The following is a 12319-nucleotide window of genomic DNA, read 5'->3' on the forward strand; positions in this document are numbered from 1 at the left end:
CACGAAACGGGAGAAAAGAGTTACAACAGCAACACCACACGAGGGCCATCTGCAAAGGATCTTGCGACGGGGAGAAAAGCGGGATTTCGCCTTCCATTCAAAATACGCCCGCGCTAGCCATGTCAGCGGCGTTAAAGGAGAAATAAAAGAAACGAATTGATACAAGTGAAAGTATGATCCGCTTTTCTCCGAAGCCCTTTATCGGGGATCCAAGCCAGCGATGCGCCGTGCGCGAGTCCTGAACGACGGCGTAGCGTCCTTCAGAGCCACAACTCGGAGCAGCGCATCGGTTCGGATACCGCGCCCGCGATGCGGGTCACCGGAGCACTTATACGTCACGGTACAGTCTCCACAGGTCGGAGGGCGCGTGGCATCGCGCGTACCGCAATAATAGCCAAGGGCTATTGTCTGCATTACGCGTTGCCCGCAGCAAGGCCGCTCCATGCAAAGACGCGAGTGGAAAGGGCTTAATCCATGGCAGTTCTTTGCATGAATTGGTCGCTGGCGATTGCGAAATTGCTGCTCTGGCCATGATTCCGGCCGCGCGCTGCTTAGGTGGATTGATTTACAACTGCAAAAACTTAGATCACAGCACGCGATGCTACTCTGCAAACGATATGCGGCACTGCATTCGGACTTCGTAAGACGTAATAAAGATAAGGAGCGTGAGGGTAGAGTGGACGCTATGTAACGGAAACAGAAAAGGCCTTGGAAACAGAAAGCTTGGTTTATTACAAACCAATCTTAGAAGTAAGCTTCGTCGTAAACAATAGGGGTTGTACAAAACTAATCCATTTAATATCGAAACTATTCCATTTAATATGCGCCAGCTGTTGCCACGTCGTAGCTTGACAGCTTGATCTGGAAGCCAATAATTAAGAGTCATCTTATTGGTCTCCAGTAATTAATCAACATTGGACAACGAAAGAAAAATACTGCAGACTAGGCCGCACGACTTTCACGGCCCTCAGTTGATTTCACCTGGCTAGCAAAATGTTTTCAAAGTCTTCGTTACCTTTATCTGGGGCATCTAACGCATTAGGGTGTAAATGAAGACTACCACAAAAAATTTGCATCCTAGCAAACAGCAATCGGCCCCTGTACAAGGAGATTTAGTCTTAAAGAGAGCGGTTTTCGTACACAACTCTGCGCCTGAAAACAAAACTGAGGGAAAAAAAAAAAAAACTAGTCCGGTTAAACGCACTCTCGCAACAAGCAACAAGATGTATTACGTGACGAAACATGCACAGATACGAACCGAATGTGGAAAGCATGTTTTATAGAAGCTCAAAATGGTGACGGACATGTCATTCATGAGTCATGATCGAATTACAAAAGTTCCCAAGCCATTGCGTCGGTAACTATATTGATCATGTGGCTGGACGGCAACGCAGGGACCCCCGTTACGCGTTATTTTATTTTTTGTTAGAACTATTTAGGAGCCATTCCGTTACCGATCTCGACCTCGGAAGATAAATGCCTTAATTTTACAACCACATGCGTTTGACTCCGCTCTAGCCATTGGCGTGCTGGCCTCGGCGTTGTTGTTGTTGATGTTTTTTTTTTTTTTTTTTTCAAGAAGTTGCGCAAGAAGAAAGTGACAGCCATGTGCAACTTTTGCTTTGATCAACTACTGCGAGTCTAAGCCATCGCCAGATTTCCGATCGTTGCCTTTCTCTCTCTCTCTATCGAATATCGCATCTCTTTTTCGTCAGCATTCCACCTCGCACCTACCGAATGCCTGCTACCATTCCTAAACACAGAGTACCTTGTGGTGAAACGCAATCCAGGGCACAAGCGTCTTGAATCCGGCACGGCACAACAGCTTAGTGACACAACGGTGGCAGTATCGGTGTTCGCCTTTGATAATCCAATGGGACACGATCGAGTGGGGCATCAAACAACGCCTTACACTTGAGCAATAATCCCCGGTGCACCGTTCTTTACAAGTGCCCCACGTCGCCTTGAAGAACATCGAGCTGCGCGCACATACTTGCCGCGGTTTCTGCGGCAAGGCGCGCAGAAATACGTGCCTTAGATCCAAGAAGAGTCGTGAATGAAATGAAAGGAGCGATGACTCTTAAGAACAAGAAGAGATAGGGTAACGTGCCGCGCAATCGCTACCGTTTATCACAGTGTTGCGCCAATCAGATCATGGGTTCACTCGAAAGGGGGCGGACAGATCAAAATGCCTCCTTTTTCTTTTTTTTTTTTTTGAGAAAGCGTTTGTTTGCTACAGAGGACTAGAAGTGATCTCAAACAAATAAAAACTAACAAATCATCTACAGGCTTTGTTTGTATTTCCCTAGCCGAAAACAGCACGTCACTAAAGGTAATTGCAGTTATTTCTATGCTCCTGTCTGAGTTGCTTTGAGACGTTAAACCCCACAAACCAAACCAAACGAATCCTTTGATTTCGTGAGCACCACAGGAATCTCTCCTCAGGGACCTTTCTTCACCTTGTATGAATGACCTGCCTTTCAGGCCATCAGCACGATTACATTTTTTCGCCGATGATCACAGAGTATATTATAATATTTCATCGCTGCAAGATCAGACTAAGTGATTGCCATCATGCGATTAAAAACTGTCAGTTCCTTAGCATGGCGTTAAATTCCTAACAATGCACGCAAATTTTGATAATAGGTGATGAAAAGCTCTTAATTCGTACATCAAAACCATAGAGGAAGAAATTAAGCCAAGGCCATTTTGGTAGGTTTTACCATCACAAGGCCACCGGCGAGTGTTTGTGCAGCATTCGTTGCTTCGGTTATCACTACGAAAACTGTGATTGCTTATCACCGCCCGCAACATTAAACAAGTCCGACTAGTGCGATTAAAAGCGACGATTACACGGCAGTCTAACGTTAGGACATTGCTCGAGTCTGCCAATGCTGTGTGGTATCCCGCCAAGCGACCAACATAATTTACAATCGAAGGTTTGCAAAGGAAAGTTTTTAAAATAGACACATATCTCTGTCACTGATCTTGAAATACGAGCCGGCCTCTCAGCGATAAAATTTCGAAATACATCGCCTGCTAGGCAGGTAAATTATTAGTAACGATCAAACAAAAATGGCACGTGCACGCACTTCACTAAACCATGGGAAAGAACAGGTAAGCACCGCATAACGGTTTTTTCTTTATGCCACAAACAAAAAATAACGCCCTCCGCTTTTTGTTCCTCTCCAGTAGCTCACTGCAGCGACCTAAAAATTCTGCACAAACGCATTTTTCAGCGAGAAGTTATTTACGAGTGCAAGTTTTTGGCATCGTGTAAAATTCCAAGATAACATCAACATATCCGCACATCTCCCCTTGGGAGGTAGTACTTTCTTTTGCTATGTTTTGCTATCGTCAAAAGCGTTCCTCCTTTCTTTTCTACGGCAGTCTTAATTACTCAATGCTAACGAAGGACAATCATTAAAGGTGGGTTCAGACGGGAAAACCGGTGCGCGGACGGTCCGCGTGCGTCAGTGCTACCCGCACCCCACGTGACGTCGACGTCATTGCTCTGAGCGACGGCAGGAGAGCGGCGTGGCCGTCCGGGGCGCCGGATCGCGGAGCGGACTGAATATGCCAAACGCCTTTTTCAGTCCGCGCGGAAGGAGCGTCCGCCGCGGACCGAGATTGTTTTTGCTCTTTTTGCTTTATCGTTGCTATTCAGTTCGAGCGGGGTATTGTTTGTTGTGCATGCGCTGCGTCGTTCGCTCTGTGTTCGCAGCAGTGCATCGTTTTTTGTGTGTGTTTGCGCTTGTGGGTGTGCCAGAGTTGTAGCTTTACTCGGTTTCTAGTGCTTATTATGGGTGAAATAGCAAACAAAGCGCTCAGTGATGAAGCGACAGTCACGTTTTTAGCGCTCGTAGAGAGCTGTCCACAGATATGGGATATTGAAGAGGCTTGCAATAAAGAACGAACGCTTTTTCGCGGAAGCTTCCTCGTCGTCTTCGCACACTTCAAGTAAAACAGCCAGAGCCGCGAGACGACTGTTTCGTTTGTCATCCATGTTGAAACTCTGGGTAGAAAGGTTTTCGGCAGCGCGCGAATGGCGGGGGAGGAGGGTACACGCGGATAGTCCACTGGATTCGTGTGAATGCTCGACGGCCGGATGGACACGCGGACGCGTGGTCACGTGGCACCAGATCCATGGTGACGCGCGCGGACCGTCCGCGCTCCGATCCTTTTGTCTGAACCCATCTTAAAGGAAAGATTTTACTGTGCTGTGTAAGCTTAAACCATTCCCATCAACATGTGCATACCAGCACCTCATGATACCCCACAGTTGCCTCACAATTGAAATTGATGTCTAAGAAAGCTGCGCTTGATCCCTAATTCGTCCTCAGAATTATTTATTTCACCGGCCGTGCACGAAGCGCGCTACTTTCTTTTCACCGCTCCTTTTTATTCTATTGGGTCTCTTTTGGAATTTTGGAAGCTTAGTTGGGCGCTGATGCTTACTCTGTTGTTATCAGTATTTTTTCTTTAATGTTTGCGTCTTATTGTCTGTTTCACGCGGCTGCCTCTCTGTATTTTCGCTCTATCGATTAAGCAATGGCCTCAAATGGAATTCCAAGGCGCGAAATTCATTCTATATTTTTCTAATATTAACATCTCTGGTGTGAGCATTATAATGAAAATTAATAATAAATAATATTTGAGCATCCGCCTTTTCAAGGCTTATCTAAGTTCTTTATTGCCCCAGTCATCTTTTACAGGGATACTAGCGGCTAATCTTGCTTGCGTAGCTATCGCTCATACTTTATTTACTTGGTTCTTTTCTGTGCAACTGGGCCTATATGCAATCATGCAAAAAGCAGTAGCCCTGCAGTATCGAATGAACAAACCCATAAAATTAAACAAAATATATAAAGGCTACTAGAAGCTCGCTAATGAAAGTTCAGTTTATTTCTCCCAACCTAAGCATCTGAAGTGGCAAACACTGCTCTGGGTAAAAATATTGTCGCAACATGCACAGTCCCTTATTAACGACTTAGGTAGTACCTATTTCTTGTTGGTATCTGTAGCGTTTTCTTTAAACGTCGGGCTGCACGATTCGCGGAGCTCTTTAATGTTTTAATAGCGCAGCCTTCACGTCGGCATTAACGTTGGTTTTCGATAGCATTTGATCGAGCCTCGCCTTCTCGTTAATCGGCCTTATGATCTCTCCGCACACGCCTCTCCAGTCTGCTACTACGTGAGAGGTGTCACGTAGTACAGAACTGCGCCTATATTATGTTATATATACACACGAAGCATTGTAATAGGTTCTATAAAAGTTGCAAAATAATGAGAGCATTGGAAGGACCCTTCAAATTATTGGAAATAGCTCTCAGAAACAGGGCCGTTGGTAGTTTCTTCGACTGATCACCCGAAATGTGACTAGACGATCATGGTCTACGCATGGAAATTGGACGTCCCGCTCGCACCACTTTGGCCAGTCACTTCAACTGCAGGTACCATTCGGCCTCCCCCGCTGTGATGGTACAATGTTGTGTCGCCTGTGGCTAGAAGTGGCGTTTACAAACGCCTATTCCCATTTCATCGAAATGGCAGACTCTCCAACGTGTGAGCAGAGCGAATGTGTAGAAACTATTGCGCACATACTTTGTGACTGCCCTCGGTTTAAGCTTGAGCGTGCCTTCTTGGCTGCTACACTCCGCCGCTTGGACTCTCGCCCTCTTACGCAAGCTAAGATTCTGGGCCCTTGGACGACACCTGCATCAGGAAGGAAATCAGTGAAGGCGCTCCTTAAGTTTTTAAAGGACTCGGGGTTGAGTTCAAGACTTTAAGTGTATGCTCTCTACCCCCTTTTACCATAGATCTCTGGAGATGTGATAGACTACTTTCCTTGGCGCTCTTTTTTTCTTTTCTTCCTTTTGTTCCTTTTCCCACATGTACGGTAGCTTACTGGGCATCGCCTAGTTAATCTCCTTGCCTTTCTATTCTATTCTCTCTCTCTCTCTCTCTCCCTCTCTGAAATTATAAATTTTGTGCAAACGTATAACTCGTGGAGATTCACCTCATGTACCCGTTTCCTGCGTCCCACATAGGCGGAAACTGCCAATAGGACAACTTCTCAAATGGTGACTGCTGTGACCATAATTTCTTTCAACATCTTGAGCCGACCTGATCGCACCACTTGTACCAATGCCTACAGCCTGAGGAACTTAAGAGGAGGAAATCACAATTAGAGCGATTGCGGTAAAGAACCCGTCCTCCAGAAAAATCCGGCGTTGACCTTGTCGGCGCATTCGACGTCCGCGTTCCGAGCGAGAAGTTCAGGTGGAAGCTGGCAGTGGCATGACCCTGTACTGAATGGGCCTCGGGCTGTGTGACTGTGTGGTGTGCATTCACAAAAGAGTCGAAAGTGAGGCGCTAATCAGCGGAACCGCGTTGGCGCACGTGCGGGGCATGGTAGAAGGATTGATGTGGCAGGGCGTGATTTGGCAAGACTATAGCGTGTTGGAAAATCGAGGTGTAAAGGGAGGCACTGCAACGGGGTACGTGGCATTCGACCGTGGAGGCGGCAGCTGATGGTACGTCGGGTTCGTACTGCACTGCATCTCCATCGGATCGCCTGCGCTAGGTACCTGACGTCTTCAGTTCATTTTTTTTTTCTTTTTCAGTTCGGTTCAGTTTATTTTCTTTCAAAGGAAAGGGGAAGACGAGGCAAAAGGCCTGCAACCTGACAAGGCCTTGTCTCCCACGTGTAGCTCGCAGCAGACACCACGTTCAAATGCGTAGAAAGAGAATTTTCCTTATTAAAACTACAGCCAATGAAAAAATATATATAATATACATATCAACACACAATGCAGATTGCAGATTAACACCACTTTGCGCTGAAACAAACACATAAGAGAATATGGGACACCACGAAGATGAGAAAAACATAAAATGCGATGAAGACATGGGTCACTGTTTGACAGGGATAACATCACAACACAGACTGCAAAGAAAAAAAAAAGTCACGAAGAAAACGAAAACGGATGGTTTGCATTCGGATGGGTGCGCCTATATTCATTAAATATATTCTGTGCTCTTTAGGAATGCTTTATATGCTGCTTTGAAGGAATTAAATGACAACGTAAGATCGATGCTGCGTTCATGAAGGTTTAGTAATATTATCACTTGATATTCATGATCCCGTTTCTCATAATTCGTTCTGACTTGCCTTGTTTTATGTGCAAGGGTTCGAAAGCTATAATGTGGAGATATATCTGTATACCTAGTATACAGCTCTCTTTTTTATGGATGGTTTGCATGAGTTTAAAGTAATACACCTTGTTGGCGCGGTTTTGGGAGGATTCGATCAAGCGGCATGCATATCGGCAATCACCCGTCACCTCTTCCCCACGTCCTCGACAGGGCCTGGCGCACTGACTTACCAAGCGGGCTTTTTTAGACACCAGTTTAGCCTTTGGCTCAATCCTCAACCTGCTTTACGGTACTGCGGAAGCTTGAGCCAAGTAAGGGTAAAGGATGTTTGAGTAATTCTGGGAAGTGTGGACGAGGGCCAGAGTAGAGACAAATGTCGGCGCAGGAGAAAAAGCAGTTAGGACTGTGAAGATACTGCACAAGTCTGTATTCCTCTGACCCCGTGCGTTGACAGGAGGACATAGAGCGAATGCTCCTCGTCACCTCCATGTCAACTTGTTTTTTTTTTTTTTTCGCACACATTCATAGGTTTTCTTTCCTATTTTGTCTACGCTAGATCTTTTCCTCTTCCTTTAACACATTTCTTTCCACTACAAGACAGCACAGGTGCATGTGTTGGTCACTGTACGCGTACAGAACGCTTGCGAGTGTGTTTCCCCTGACCATATCTTTGCCTCAGAGTATTCCAAATATTGCGGTACCAACATGATAACTATCTTGGAGAGTTCTTTGACGGCTGAAGAGTTAAATTTTAGGTCGTATAACCTCCACATCCCCATCATTCCCTATGATGTGTTCCATGCCTAGGGCGCATTTCTATTTCCTATTCTCTTCAGTTCTACAGGCAATTTAAATTAAGCACAGAGACTAGATTCGATACGCGACCTTCATTACACGGTGTAAGCAATCGTCATTTTGATGCGCGCGGAATTCGCGTGCGGTGGTAACTAGAACTCCCCAAGTGGACTTGGAAGCAATCCATAGTCATCTTCAACAAGCAGACTTCAAATCGGCCCTAGAAATGTCAGAACTGCTGCTGCTAACCAAAGAACCATATCGACGTCTTCGCGATCATTATGTTACGCTCACTCTTGACAACCATACTATATTCTCACTGAGCGCGTGAGAAGCCCTTGGCATACTCCTCAGTTCCTACTCGTTGGCACTGTCCATTCATCAGGCAATAATACCCGCCTACCTACCTACCTACCTACCTACCTACCTACCTACCTACCTACCTACCTACCTACCTACCTACCCACCTAGTCCACAAAATAGTCTTCAAGCACTCGGCCGCCTCATAGACATTTGGCTCAGTGTCTCGTTCTCAATAAGTTTCTGTGCGACCTTCCTTACATATCAATCATCCAAACACAACGCCATAGACTTTGCTCAGCTCTGCACACTTTCTCCACAGCAACTCTCAACCTGCTGGAATAGAGGGGTACTGATTCGTCCGTGGTTCGTGCTACTTAACAATACCGCATGATATCAGGAAATTCTGAGGAACTGCCACGTCGGGTTGCTCATTGAGCTGGGAATAAGAATCAGCCTTCCAATGCTTTGGGTGCAGATTCAGGCACCTTCGAATACGGCTTGTTTCAAGCGGGTCTTCACATGTCGGGTAGTCGCTTACACTATCCGCCCTTAAAAAGTGTTCTCTAGATTTTTTTTTTTTGTTCGTCATATGGCGCTCAGCAAACTTTTTATTATGTTTCGCATCTGTAGCTATCTCCCCAGTACAATTCACAGCTTGCTTAGAGGAAGTATTCAGAGACTTGGAATGGGAGCAGTTAGGGATAAGGGTAGATGGATAATACCTCAGTAATCTGCGATTTGCTGATGACATTGCCTTGCTAAGCAACTCGGGGTATGAACTGCAAATAATGATTGATGACATAGACAGGAAAAGTAGAAAGGTAGGCTTCAAATTTTATATGCAGAAGACTAAGGTAATGTTCAACAGCTCCGGGAAGGAACAGCAGTTTACATTAGGTAGCGAAACACTGGAAGTAGTAGGCGAATATGTCTACTTAGAACAGGTAGTAACCGCAGATCCGGACCATGAAAAGGAAATAACAAGAAGAATAAGATTGGGATGGAGCGCATTTGGCAAGCACTAGCAGATTATGACTAGCAGCTTACCGGTATCGCTCAAGAGGAAAGTATACAACTGTTGCATGTTACCTGTACTCACCTATGGGGCTGAAACGTGGAAGCTAACCAAGAGGGTTCTACTTAAGGTGAGGACAACGCAGAGGGCTATGAAACGAAAAATGGTAGCGGTAACATTAAGAGATAGGAAGCGTGCAGAGTGGGTCAGAGAAATAACTCAAGTTACTGACATTCTAGTGGAAATTAAGAAGAAGAAATGGGCATGGGCAGGACATGTAGTGCGAAGAGAGGATAACCGATGGTCGCTGAGGGTAACAAACTGGATTCTAAGGGAAGGAAAGCGTAGCAGGGGGCGGCAGAAAGTTAGGCGGGCGGATGAGGTTAAAAAGTTCGCAGGGGTCAAGTGGATGCAGCTAGCACAGAACCGGGTTAGGTGGAGAAATATGGAAGAGGCCTTCGCCCTGCAGTGGGTATAGTCAGGCTGATAATGATGATGATGAAATAGTTACTCAATCAAGGTGAATTATGCGAAATTCATGCACTTTCATTAGGGTGAGGTTCGTTTCATTAAGTTGTAGAAGTGCTTAAGAAACATCCAATCTAATTTCTTTCTACTAAACGTACAGAGTGAAGCACACCACGTACCTGCGGAGCGCCATTTGATCCCATCCGGTCCCGAATCCATGTAGAGTGGCGCACGATTACTTCGAGGTGGCACATCTTTCCGTCTGCCACTTTTGCATCACTTTGCTGTCAGCTTGGGGGCAATGGTGCTGCGAATATGCAGAGCCACGCGGAGCCGTGTTTTCACTCAGTGCGACACAAATCCTGCACGGTGATTTTTTTTTCTTCTCTTTTTTGAAATTAAAAAAAGCCCGCGAAATATGAAAAAGAAAAAGAAGAGTGCCATGTGGCTGCTCGTGCGCTACTATATATAATTCGCAGCACAGGAAACTTGGATGCGGTTGCATGCGGGTATAACATCAGTCGGGACAGACATGAAGCTTTGCAGATCCTGCCGCGAGGACAAGAGGATCGCGGCATTCTGAACTTATCTTGTGAGTTCCTGCTTTGACGTCGTACGTAGAGTGAAATAATTGAAAGATGATGACACCATAGCATGAATTGTGATTGCAAGAAGACGACATCACTCAAACGTCATAAGGACTAAAAATACAATAAACTAATGGTACTGAAATAGAAATATAGTTTGAGATGGAAATCAAACCCGGAACTCTTGAATATCGAGGCAGGCACGATATACCCTTATAGGCCATGCAGACGCGCTCGTGTAGTTTGGTTGAAGTGAGGCCTTGTGTCTTTACTAATAAGATATCGCTTCGAGCTGCTCTTAAATACTTATGCTGATGCTCCGCAGTGCTTTTTTTTCTTGATTAATGTTGCGTGAACCGCCCGATATATCGCCAGTAAAGGCACGAAAGGACGTAATTATTAATTAGCGCTCAATACATCATTCGAGCACTGGAATATTTGATGCCGCGATAAACGCGAAAGCCACCACGGAGAAGGGAGCTCTGCCACTGACCACGAAGGTCGCAGCTGCAAAAGACGAAATGCGGAAACGTTGGCGCACCGAATTCTTGGTGTATGTGTGTGTGTGTGTGCGATCTCCTTGCTGATTCTACAATCTCCGAACTCCGCGCGACGCCGCACTTTACCAATTTGATGTGGTCTCTGTGCTCGAGTGCCCTTCATTACAAAGCATCTTACACGCTATATTTGCTTCATTCTCTGAGCTCCTTTTTGTTTTGTTTTTTTCATCATGAAGAATGGGTACATGGGAGGCGCCGCTGTGAAAGGCACCATAGAGTAAAGACTCCAGGGCACTAAACCACCGCCTACGATAGAGTGCTCGAGTGGTCAAACTTCGAATTACCCTTTGAGCCCTGCTATTTTTCCTTATATGCCTCGCTTTTTTTGTGCAATTATTATGTGATCTTGAAGCTTTATATTGGCAACTTATCTTCATTCACGTCACGAGCCGCTAGTTTCTGCTATCCTACTGGGTCTAATAGCTCAATTAATGCATTCCATATATCGGCGCCACTGATTGTCCGTAAAGTTGCCAATTGGCTGCTTCTGAAAGGAATTACGTTGCAGGACTAATAGATATAAAAAAAAAGCCTAGGTGCACCGCGCCACGTGTTTTTTCTGGGTGCGGCAGTGGTTGCTACTATCAAGGCCATCGTCACATACATGCGCATTTATGCCTAAGAAATTAACGTGGCAGAACGCAGTCGTGCTAGTTGAGCTTGTAAATGTTTGGTTTGGTTTGATTTTTAGGATTTAACTTTCCAAAGCGACTCAGGCTATGAGAGACGCTTGTAAATGTCCCACAGTAGACAGACGGAGCCATTTCTCTAAATGCTGTCGGTAATGGAAATAATCAACTCCTGTGTGCAGTGGGCGTGAGAATTTTATGCTATCGCCACTGTTTTTCCGCCAAACAGTGTTCATCGTTCTCGATTTTTCTACCGGTGTGCCCGTCATCTGTCTGTTCTTGTTGGGATATGTGCATGTCCCAAACTATGCCCTTAAATTCCGTCAACCAACACCTCGCTGTTGTATGATATGAAGGTGTGCTGTCCACCAAGGCGTGTTCAACGGATAGTTACAAGCGATGCCCGACCGCCGCACGATCTACGGACAAGCCGCAACAGAGCTCCTGTATTAAAGCGAAAGCTACCACGGCGTTATGTTCTACCCTCCCTCTGCACCTGTGCTTATCGCGTTGACAGATAGAGACGCGACTAAAAAGCTAGAATTTATCATTGGTGCAATGGCAACAAATGTCAATGCAGTTCACGAACTGGCTAGTTCCAGGCCTTTCCTACTCTGAAGCCTAAGAGGAGTTCAGCAGGCACTCACCGTTTACGAAGAATTCGTTTTAAAAAGGAAGCTATTCAGCGTTGGGTATAGTGTCGTACTTTAAATGAACTTGAAGGCGAGATAGTGTCATCACCGTAGTGATTGTGGTTAGCCTAATCGTAGCGGACTAACAACGAAGAGGAAGAGGCGGGTTTTC

Source organism: Amblyomma maculatum, chromosome 1 (assembly GCF_055883805.1).
Source record: "Amblyomma maculatum isolate TAMU_Amacu chromosome 1, ASM5588380v1, whole genome shotgun sequence".
Lineage (NCBI taxonomy): Eukaryota > Metazoa > Arthropoda > Arachnida > Ixodida > Ixodidae > Amblyomma > Amblyomma maculatum.